Below are 13,170 nucleotides of genomic sequence, written 5' to 3'. Positions count from 1 at the left end.
GAGCGAAATCGCTAATTCATAAGACCATTTTACATTTCTGGCCCAAGTTAGAAGCAGAGCCAATATTGTTAGATGTCGATAGTCCATATCTCGGAAACTATAAGAGATAATGCAATTTGGCAATCGGCAGCGTAATTAGCATGCCGAATATTACTTGGAATGTGAATTGGAACGAAATCGCTAATTCGTAAGACCATTTTACAATTTTGACCCCAGTTAGAAACGGACTCTAAGGTGTAAAATTTCGACAGTCCATATCTCGGAAACTATAAGAGATAATGCAATTTGGCAATCGGCAACGTAATTAGCATGCCGAATATTACTTGGAATGTGAATTGGAACGAAATCGCTAATTCGTAAGACCATTTTACAATTCTGGCCCAAGTTAGAAGCAGAGCCTATATTGTTAGATGTCGATAGACCATATCTCGGAAACTATAAGAGATAATGCAATTTGGCAATCGGCAGCGTAAATAGCATGCCGAATATTACTTGGAATGTGAATTGGAACAAATCGCTAATTCGTATGACCATTTTACAATTTTGACCCCAGTTAGAAACAGACTCTAAGGTGTAAAATTTCGATTGTCCATATCTCGGAAACTATAAGAGATAATGTAATTTGGCAATCGGCAGCGTAATTAGCATGCCGAATATTACTTGGAATGTGAATTGGAACGAAATCGCTAATTCATAAGACCATTTTACAATTCTGGCCCAAGTTAGAAGCAGAGCCAATATTGTCAGATGTCGATAGTCCATATCTCGGAAACTATAAGAGATAATGCAATTTGGCAATCGGCAACGTAATTAGCATGCCGAATATTACTTGGAATGTGAATTGGAACAAATCGCTAATTCGTATGACCATTTTACAATTTTGACCCCAGTTAGAAACAGACTCTAAGGTGTAAAATTTCGATTGTCCATATCTCGGAAACTATAAGAGATAATGCAATTTGGCAATCGGCAACGTAATTAGCATGCCGAATATTACTTAGAATGTGAATTGGAGCGAAATCGCAAACTCATAAGACCATTTTACAATTCTGGCCCAAGTTAGAAGCAGAGCCAATATTGTTAGATGTCGATAGTCCATATCTCGGAAACTATAAGAGATAATGCAATTTGGCAATCGGCAGCGTAAATAGCATGCCGAATATTACTTGGAATGTGAATTGGAACGAAATCGCTAATTCGTAAGACCATTTTACAATTTTGACCCCAGTTAGAAACGGACTCTAAGGTGTAAAATTTCGATAGTCCATATCTCGGAAACTATAAGATATGATGCAATTTGGCAATCGGCAACGTAATTAGCATGCCGAATATTACTTGGAATGTGAATTGGAGCGAAATCGCTAATTCATAAGACCATTTTACAATTCTGGCCCTAGTTAGAAGCAGAGCCAATATTGTTAGATGTCGATAGTCCATATCTCGGAAACTATAAGAGATAATGCAATTTGGCAATCGGCAACGTAATTAGCATGCCGAATATTACTTGGAATGTGAATTGGAACGAAATCGCTAATTCGTAAGACCATTTTACAATTCTGGCCCAAGTTAGAAGCAGAGCCTATATTGTTAGATGTCGATAGTCCATATCTCGGAAACTATAAGAGATAATGCAATTTGGCAATCGGCAGCGTAAATAGCATGCCGAATATTACTTGGAATGTGAATTGGAACGAAATCGCTAATTCGTATGACCATTTTACAATTTTGACTCCAGTTAGAAACAGACTCTAAGGTGTAAAATTTCGATTGTCCATATCTCGGAAACTATAAGAGATAATGCAATTTGGCAATCGGCAGCGTAATTAGCATGCCGAATATTACTTGGAATGTGAATTGGAACGAAATCGCTAATTCGAAAGACCATTTTACAATTCTGGCCCAAGTTAGAAGCAGAGCCTATATTGTTAGATGTCGATAGTCCATATCTCGGAAACTATAAGAGATAATGCAATTTGGCAATCGGCAGCGTAAATATCATGCCGAATATTACTTGGAATGTGAATTGGAACGAAATCGCTAATTCGTATGACCATTTTACAATTTTGACCCCAGTTAGAAACAGACTCTAAGGTGTAAAATTTCGATTGTCCATATCTCGGAAACTATAAGAGATAATGCAATTTGGCAATCGGCAGCGTAATTAGCATGCCGAATATTACTTGGAATGTGAATTGGAACGAAATCGCTAATTCATAAGACCATTTTACAATTCTGGCCCAAGTTAGAAGCAGAGCCAATATTGTCAGATGTCGATAGTCCATATCTCGGAAACTATAAGAGATAATGCAATTTGGCAATCGGCAACGTAATTAGGATGCCGAATATTACTTAGAATGTGAATTGGAGCGAAATCGCTAATTCATAAGACCATTTTACAATTCTGGCCCAAGTTAGAAGCAGAGCCAATATTGCTAGATGTCGATAGTCCATATCTCGGAAACTATAAGAGATAATGCAATTTGGCAATCGGCAGCGTAATTAGCATGCCGAATATTACTTGGAATGTGAATTGGAACGAAATCGCTAATTCGTAAGACCATTTTACAATTTTGACCCCAGTTAGAAACATACTCTAAGGTGTAAAATTTCGATTGTCCATATCTCGGAAACTATAAGAGATAATGCAATTTGGCAATCGGCAACGTAATTAGCATGCCGAATATTACTTAGAATGTGAATTGGAGCGAAATCCCTAACTCATAAGACCATTTTACAATTCTGGCCCAAGTTAGAAGCAGAGCCAATATTGTTAGATGTCGATAGTCCATATCTCGGAAACTATAAGAGATAATGCAATTTGGCAATCGGCAGCGTAATTAGCATGCCGAATATTACTTGGAATGTGAATTGGAGCGAAATCGCTAACTCATAAGTCCATTTTACAATTCTGGCCCAAGTTAGAAGCAGAGCCAATATTGTTAGATGTCGATAGTCCATATCTCGGAAACTATAAGAGATAATGCAATTTGGCAATCGGCAGCGTAATTGGCATGCCGAATATTACTTGGAATGTGAATTGGAACGAAATCGCTAATTCATAAGACCATTTTACAATTCTGGCCCAAGTTAGAAGCAGAGCCAATATTATCAGATGTCGATAGTCCATATCTCGGAAACTATAAGAGATAATGCAATTTGGCAATCGGCAACGTAATTAGCATGCCGAATATTACTTGGAATGTGAATTGGAACGAAATCCTTAATTCGCAAGACCATTTTACAATTCTGGCCCAAGTTAGGAGCAGAGCCAATTTTGTTAGATGTCGATAGTCCATATCTCGGAAACTATAAGAGATAATGCAATTTGGCAATCGGCAGCGTAATTAGCATGCCGAATATTACTTGGAATGTGAATTGGAACGAAATCGCTAATTCGTAAGACCATTTTACAATTTTGACCCCAGTTAGAAACAGACTCTAAGGTGTAAAATTTCGATTGTCCATATCTCGGAAACTATAAGAGATAATGCAATTTGGCAATCGGCAACGTAATTAGGATGCCGAATATTACTTAGAATGTGAATTGGAGCGAAATCGCTAATTCATAAGACCATTTTACAATTCTGGCCCAAGTTAGAAGCAGAGCCAATATTGTTAGATGTCGATAGTCCATATCTCGGAAACTATAAGAGATAATGCAATTTGGCAATCGGCAGCGTAATTAGCATGCCGAATATTACTTGGAATGTGAATTGGAACGAAATCGCTAATTCGTAAGACCATTTTACAATTTTGACCCCAGTTAGAAACAGACTCTAAGGTGTAAAATTTCGATTGTCCATATCTCGGAAACTATAAGAGATAATGCAATTTGGCAATCGGCAACGTAATTAGCATGCCGAATATTACTTAGAATGTGAATTGGAGCGAAATCGCTAACTCATAAGACCATTTTACAATTCTGGCCCTAGTTAGAAGCAGAGCCAATATTGTTAGATGTCGATAGTCCATATCTCGGAAACTATAAGAGATAATGCAATTTGGCAATCGGCAGCGTAATTAGCATGCCGAATATTACTTGGAATGTGAATTGGAGCGAAATCGCTAACTCATAAGACCATTTTACAATTCTGGCCCAAGTTAGAAGCAGAGACAATATTGTTAGATGTCGATAGTCCATATCTCGGAAACTATAAGAGATAATGCAATTTGGCAATCGGCAACGTAATTAGCATGCCGAATATTACTTGGAATGTGAATTGGAGCGAAATCGCTAATTCATAAGACCATTTTACAATTCTGGCCCAAGTTAGAAGCAGAGCCAATATTGTCAGATGTCGATAGTCCATATCTCGGAAACTATAAGAGGTAATGCAATTTGGCAATCGGCAGCGTAATTGGCATGCCGAATATTACTTGGAATGTGAATTGGAACGAAATCGCTAATTCATAAGACCATTTTACAATTCTGGCCCAAGTTAGAAGCAGAGCCAATATTGTCAGATGTCGATAGTCCATATCTCGGAAGCAATAAGAGATAATGCAATTTGGCAATCGGCAACGTAATTAGCATGCCGAATATTACTTGGAATGTGAATTGGAACGAAATCCTTAATTCGCAAGACCATTTTACAATTCTGGCCCAAGTTAGGAGCAGAGCCAATTTTGTTAGATGTCGATAGTCCATATCTCGGAAACTATAAGAGATAATGCAATTTGGCAATCGGCAGCGTAATTAGCATGCCGAATATTACTTGGAATGTGAATTGGAACGAAATCGCTAATTCGTAAGACCATTTTACAATTTTGACCCCAGTTAGAAACAGACTCTAAGGTGTAAAATTTCGATTGTCCATATCTCGGAAACTATAAGAGATAATGCAATTTGGCAATCGGCAACGTAATTAGGATGCCGAATATTACTTAGAATGTGAATTGGAGCGAAATCGCTAATTCATAAGACCATTTTACAATTCTGGCCCAAGTTAGAAGCAGAGCCAATATTGTTAGATGTCGATAGTCCATATCTCGGAAACTATAAGAGATAATGCAATTTGGCAATCGGCAGCGTAATTAGCATTCCGAATATTACTTGGAATGTGAATTGGAACGAAATCGCTAATTCGTAAGACCATTTTACAATTTTGACCCCAGTTAGAAACAGACTCTAAGGTGTAAAATTTCGATTGTCCATATCCCGGAAACTATAAGAGATAATGCAATTTGGCAATCGGCAGCGTAATTAGCATGCCAAATATTACTTGGAATGTGAATTGGAACGAAATCGCTAATTCATAAGACCATTTTACAATTCTGGCCCAAGTTAGAAGCAGAGCCAATATTGTCAGATGTCGATAGTCCATATCTCGGAAACTATAAGAGATAATGCAATTTGGCAATCGGCAACGTAATTAGCATGCCGAATATTACTTGGAATGTGAATTGGAACGAAATCGCTAATTCATAAGACCATTTTACAATTCTGGCCCAAGTTAGAAGCAGAGCCAATATTGTCAGATGTCGATAGTCTATATCTCGGAAACTATAAGAGATAATGCAATTTGGCAATCGGCAGCGTAATTAGCATGCCGAATATTACTTGGAATGTGAATTGGAACGAAATCGCTAATTCGTAAGACCATTTTACAATTTTGACCCCAGTTAGAAACAGACTCTAAGGTGTAAAATTTCGATTGTCCATATCTCGGAAACTATAAGAGATAATGCAATTTGGCAATCGGCAACGTAATTAGGATGCCGAATATTACTTAGAATGTGAATTGGAGCGAAATCGCTAATTCATAAGACCATTTTACCATTCTGGCCCAAGTTAGAAGCAGAGCCAATATTGTTAGATGTCGATAGTCCATATCTCGGAAACTATAAGAGATAATGCAATTTGGCAATCGGCAGCGTAATTAGCATGCCGAATATTACTTGGAATGTGAATTGGAACGAAATCGCTAATTCGTAAGACCATTTTACAATTTTGACCCCAGTTAGAAACAGACTCTAAGGTGTAAAATTTCGATTGTCCATATCCCGGAAACTATAAGAGATAATGCAATTTGGCAATCGGCAGCGTAATTAGCATGCCAAATATTACTTGGAATGTGAATTGGAACGAAATCGCTAATTCATAAGACCATTTTACAATTCTGGCCCAAGTTAGAAGCAGAGCCAATATTGTCAGATGTCGATAGTCCATATCTCGGAAACTATAAGAGATAATGCAATTTGGCAATCGGCAACGTAATTAGCATGCCGAATATTACTTGGAATGTGAATTAGAACGAAATCGCTAATTCATAAGACCATTTTACAATTCTGGCCCAAGTTAGAAGCAGAGCCTATATTGTTAGATGTCGATAGTCCATATCTCGGAAACTATAAGAGATAATGCAATTTGGCAATCGGCAGCGTAAATAGCATGCCGAATATTACTTGGAATGTGAATTGGAACGAAATCGCTAATTCGTAAGACCATTTTACAATATTGACCCCAGTTAGAAACAGACTCTAAGGTGTAAAATTTCGATTGTCCATATCTCGGAAACTATAAGAGATAATGCAATTTGGCAATCGGCAGCGTAATTAGCATGCCGAATATTACTTGGAATGTGAATTGGAACGAAATCGCTAATTCATAAGACCATTTTACAATTCTGGCCCAAGTTAGAAGCAGAGCCAATATTGTCAGATGTCGATAGTCTATATCTCGGAAACTATAAGAGATAATGCAATTTGGCAATCGGCAACGTAATTAGCATGCCGAATATTACTTGGAATGTGAATTGGAACGAAATCGCTAATTCGTAAGACCATTTTACAATTTTGACCCCAGTTAGAAACAGACTCTAAGGTGTAAAATTTCGATTGTCCATATCTCGGAAACTATAAGAGATAATGCAATTTGGCAATCGGCAACGTAATTAGCATGCCGAATATTACTTAGAATGTGAATTGGAGCGAAATCGCTAACTCATAAGACCATTTTACAATTCTGGCCCAAGTTAGAAGCAGAGCCAATATTGTTAGATGTCGATAGTCCATATCTCGGAAACTATAAGAGATAGTGCAATTTGGCAATCGGCATCGTAATTAGCATGCCGAATATTACTCGGAATGTGAATTGGAGCGAAATCGCTAATTCATAAGACCATTTTACAATTTTGGCCCAAGTTAGAAGCAGAGCCAATATTGTTAGATGTCGATAGTCCATAACTCGGAAACTATAAGAGATAATGCAATTTGGCAATCGGCAGCGTAATTAGCATGCCGAATATTACTTGGAATGTGAATTGGAACGAAATCGCTAATTCGTAAGACCATTTTGCAATTTTGACCCCAGTTAGAAACAGACTCTAAGGTGTAAAATTTCGATAGTCCATATCTCGGAAACTATAAGAGATAATGCAATTTGGCAATCGGCAACGTAATTAGCATGCCGAATATTACTTGGAATGTGAATTGGAGCGAAATCGCTAATTCATAAGACCATTTTACAATTCTGGCCTTAGTTAGAAGCAGAGCCAATATTGTTAGATGTCGATAGTCCATATCTCGGAAACAATAAGAGATAATGCAATTTGGCAATCGGCAACGTAATTAGCATGCCGAATATTACTTGGAATGTTAATTGGAGAGAAATCGCTAATTCATAAGACAATTTTACATTTCTGGCCCAAGTTAGAAGCAGAGCCAATATTGTCAGATGTCGATAGTCCATATCTCGGAAACTATAAGAGATAATGCAATTTGGCAATCGGCAACGTAATTAGCATGCCGAATATTACTTGGAATGCGAATTGGCACGTAATCGCTAATTCGTAAGACCATTTTACAATTTTGACCCCAGTTAGAAACAGACTCTAAGGTGTAAAATTTCGATTGTCCATATCTCGGAAACTATAAGTGATAATGCAATTTGGCAATCGGCAACGTAATTAGCATGCCGAATATTACTTAGAATGTGAATTGGAGCGAAATCGCTAATTCATAAGACCATTTTACAATTCTGGCCCAAGTTAGAAGCAGAGCCAATATTGTTAGATGTCGATAGTCCATATCTCGGAAACTATAAGAGATAATGCAATTTGTCAATCGGCAGCGTAATTAGCATGCCGAATATTACTTGGAATGTGAATTGGAACGAAATCGCTAATTCGTAAGACCATTTTACAATTTTGACACCAGTTAGAAACAGACTCTAAGGTGTAAAATTTCGATTGTCCATATCTCGGAAACTATAAGAGATAATGCAATTTGGCAATCGGCAACGTAATTAGGATGCCGAATATTACTTAGAATGTGAATTGGAGCGAAATCGCTAATTCATAAGACCATTTTACAATTCTGGCCCAAGTTAGAAGCAGAGCCAATATTTTCAGATGTCGATAGTCCATATCTCGGAAACTATAAGAGATAATGCAATTTGGCAATCGGCAACGTAATTAGCATGCCGAGTATTACTTAGAATGTGAATTGGAACGAAATCGTTAATTCGTAAGACTATTTTACAATTCTGGCCCAAGTTAGAAGCAGAGCTAATTTTGTTAGATGTCGATAGTCCATATCTCGGAAACTATAAGAGATAATGCAATTTGGCAATCGGCAACTTAATTAGCATGCCGAATATTACTTAGAATGTGAATTGGAACGAAATCGTTAATTCGTAAGACTATTTTACAATTCTGGCCCAAGTTAGAAGCAGAGCCAATTTTGTTAGATGTCGATAGTCCATATCTCGGACACTATAAGAGATAATGCAATTTGGCAATCGGCAGCGTAAATAGCATGCCGAATATTACTTGGAATGTGAATTGGAACGAAATCGCTAATTCGTAAGACCATTTTACAATTTTGACCCCAGTTAGAAACAGACTCTAAGGTGTAAAATTTCGATTGTCCATATCTCGGAAACTATAAGAGATAATGCAATTTGGCAATCGGCAGCGTAAATAGCATACCGAATATTACTTGGAATGTGAATTGGAACGAAATCGCTAATTCGTAAGACCATTTTACAATATTGACCCCAGTTAGAAACAGACTCTAAGGTGTAAAATTTCGATTGTCCATATCTCGGAAACTATAAGAGATAATGCAATTTGGTAATCGGCAGCGTAATTAGCATGCCGAATATTACTTGGAATGTGAATTGGAACGAAATCGCTAATTCATAAGACCATTTTACAATTCTGGCCCAAGTTAGAAGCAGAGCCAATATTGTCAGATGTCGATAGTCCATATCTCGGAAACTATAAGAGATAATGCAATTTGGCAATCGGCAACGTAATTAGCATGCCGAATATTACTTGGAATGTGAATTGGAACGAAATCGCTAATTCGTATGACCATTTTACAATTTTGACCCCAGTTAGAAACAGACTCTAAGGTGTAAAATTTCGATTGTCCATATCTCGGAAACTATAAGAGATAATGCAATTTGGCAATCGGCAACGTAATTAGCATGCCGAATATTACTTAGAATGTGAATTGGAGCGAAATCGCAAACTCATAAGACCATTTTACAATTCTGGCCCAAGTTAGAAGCAGAGCCAATATTGTTAGATGTCGATAGTCCATATCTCGGAAACTATAAGAGATAATGCAATTTGGCAATCGGCAGCGTAAATAGCATGCCGAATATTACTTGGAATGTGAATTGGAACGAAATCGCTAATTCGTAAGACCATTTTACAATTTTGACCCCAGTTAGAAACGGACTCTAAGGTGTAAAATTTCGATAGTCCATATCTCGGAAACTATAAGATATGATGCAATTTGGCAATCGGCAACGTAATTAGCATGCCGAATATTACTTGGAATGTGAATTGGAGCGAAATCGCTAATTCATAAGACCATTTTACAATTCTGGCCCTAGTTAGAAGCAGAGCCAATATTGTTAGATGTCGATAGTCCATATCTCGGAAACTATAAGAGATAATGCAATTTGGCAATCGGCAACGTAATTAGCATGCCGAATATTACTTGGAATGTGAATTGGAACGAAATCGCTAATTCGTAAGACCATTTTACAATTCTGGCCCAAGTTAGAAGCAGAGCCTATATTGTTAGATGTCGATAGTCCATATCTCGGAAACTATAAGAGATAATGCAATTTGGCAATCGGCAGCGTAAATAGCATGCCGAATATTACTTGGAATGTGAATTGGAACGAAATCGCTAATTCGTATGACCATTTTACAATTTTGACTCCAGTTAGAAACAGACTCTAAGGTGTAAAATTTCGATTGTCCATATCTCGGAAACTATAAGAGATAATGCAATTTGGCAATCGGCAGCGTAATTAGCATGCCGAATATTACTTGGAATGTGAATTGGAACGAAATCGCTAATTCGAAAGACCATTTTACAATTCTGGCCCAAGTTAGAAGCAGAGCCTATATTGTTAGATGTCGATAGTCCATATCTCGGAAACTATAAGAGATAATGCAATTTGGCAATCGGCAGCGTAAATATCATGCCGAATATTACTTGGAATGTGAATTGGAACGAAATCGCTAATTCGTATGACCATTTTACAATTTTGACCCCAGTTAGAAACAGACTCTAAGGTGTAAAATTTCGATTGTCCATATCTCGGAAACTATAAGAGATAATGCAATTTGGCAATCGGCAGCGTAATTAGCATGCCGAATATTACTTGGAATGTGAATTGGAACGAAATCGCTAATTCATAAGACCATTTTACAATTCTGGCCCAAGTTAGAAGCAGAGCCAATATTGTCAGATGTCGATAGTCCATATCTCGGAAACTATAAGAGATAATGCAATTTGGCAATCGGCAACGTAATTAGGATGCCGAATATTACTTAGAATGTGAATTGGAGCGAAATCGCTAATTCATAAGACCATTTTACAATTCTGGCCCAAGTTAGAAGCAGAGCCAATATTGCTAGATGTCGATAGTCCATATCTCGGAAACTATAAGAGATAATGCAATTTGGCAATCGGCAGCGTAATTAGCATGCCGAATATTACTTGGAATGTGAATTGGAACGAAATCGCTAATTCGTAAGACCATTTTACAATTTTGACCCCAGTTAGAAACATACTCTAAGGTGTAAAATTTCGATTGTCCATATCTCGGAAACTATAAGAGATAATGCAATTTGGCAATCGGCAACGTAATTAGCATGCCGAATATTACTTAGAATGTGAATTGGAGCGAAATCCCTAACTCATAAGACCATTTTACAATTCTGGCCCAAGTTAGAAGCAGAGCCAATATTGTTAGATGTCGATAGTCCATATCTCGGAAACTATAAGAGATAATGCAATTTGGCAATCGGCAGCGTAATTAGCATGCCGAATATTACTTGGAATGTGAATTGGAGCGAAATCGCTAACTCATAAGTCCATTTTACAATTCTGGCCCAAGTTAGAAGCAGAGCCAATATTGTTAGATGTCGATAGTCCATATCTCGGAAACTATAAGAGATAATGCAATTTGGCAATCGGCAGCGTAATTGGCATGCCGAATATTACTTGGAATGTGAATTGGAACGAAATCGCTAATTCATAAGACCATTTTACAATTCTGGCCCAAGTTAGAAGCAGAGCCAATATTATCAGATGTCGATAGTCCATATCTCGGAAACTATAAGAGATAATGCAATTTGGCAATCGGCAACGTAATTAGCATGCCGAATATTACTTGGAATGTGAATTGGAACGAAATCCTTAATTCGCAAGACCATTTTACAATTCTGGCCCAAGTTAGGAGCAGAGCCAATTTTGTTAGATGTCGATAGTCCATATCTCGGAAACTATAAGAGATAATGCAATTTGGCAATCGGCAGCGTAATTAGCATGCCGAATATTACTTGGAATGTGAATTGGAACGAAATCGCTAATTCGTAAGACCATTTTACAATTTTGACCCCAGTTAGAAACAGACTCTAAGGTGTAAAATTTCGATTGTCCATATCTCGGAAACTATAAGAGATAATGCAATTTGGCAATCGGCAACGTAATTAGGATGCCGAATATTACTTAGAATGTGAATTGGAGCGAAATCGCTAATTCATAAGACCATTTTACAATTCTGGCCCAAGTTAGAAGCAGAGCCAATATTGTTAGATGTCGATAGTCCATATCTCGGAAACTATAAGAGATAATGCAATTTGGCAATCGGCAGCGTAATTAGCATGCCGAATATTACTTGGAATGTGAATTGGAACGAAATCGCTAATTCGTAAGACCATTTTACAATTTTGACCCCAGTTAGAAACAGACTCTAAGGTGTAAAATTTCGATTGTCCATATCTCGGAAACTATAAGAGATAATGCAATTTGGCAATCGGCAACGTAATTAGCATGCCGAATATTACTTAGAATGTGAATTGGAGCGAAATCGCTAACTCATAAGACCATTTTACAATTCTGGCCCTAGTTAGAAGCAGAGCCAATATTGTTAGATGTCGATAGTCCATATCTCGGAAACTATAAGAGATAATGCAATTTGGCAATCGGCAGCGTAATTAGCATGCCGAATATTACTTGGAATGTGAATTGGAGCGAAATCGCTAACTCATAAGACCATTTTACAATTCTGGCCCAAGTTAGAAGCAGAGACAATATTGTTAGATGTCGATAGTCCATATCTCGGAAACTATAAGAGATAATGCAATTTGGCAATCGGCAACGTAATTAGCATGCCGAATATTACTTGGAATGTGAATTGGAGCGAAATCGCTAATTCATAAGACCATTTTACAATTCTGGCCCAAGTTAGAAGCAGAGCCAATATTGTCAGATGTCGATAGTCCATATCTCGGAAACTATAAGAGGTAATGCAATTTGGCAATCGGCAGCGTAATTGGCATGCCGAATATTACTTGGAATGTGAATTGGAACGAAATCGCTAATTCATAAGACCATTTTACAATTCTGGCCCAAGTTAGAAGCAGAGCCAATATTGTCAGATGTCGATAGTCCATATCTCGGAAGCAATAAGAGATAATGCAATTTGGCAATCGGCAACGTAATTAGCATGCCGAATATTACTTGGAATGTGAATTGGAACGAAATCCTTAATTCGCAAGACCATTTTACAATTCTGGCCCAAGTTAGGAGCAGAGCCAATTTTGTTAGATGTCGATAGTCCATATCTCGGAAACTATAAGAGATAATGCAATTTGGCAATCGGCAGCGTAATTAGCATGCCGAATATTACTTGGA

This window comes from Rhynchophorus ferrugineus, unplaced genomic scaffold (genome assembly GCF_030347505.1).
Source record: "Rhynchophorus ferrugineus isolate W39M unplaced genomic scaffold, kcgeb_rfMv2 rfM13, whole genome shotgun sequence".
NCBI classification, from domain to species: Eukaryota; Metazoa; Arthropoda; class Insecta; order Coleoptera; family Curculionidae; genus Rhynchophorus; species Rhynchophorus ferrugineus.
The sequence above is the reverse complement of the archived record's forward strand: the minus strand, read 5'-3'. Positions refer to the sequence as shown.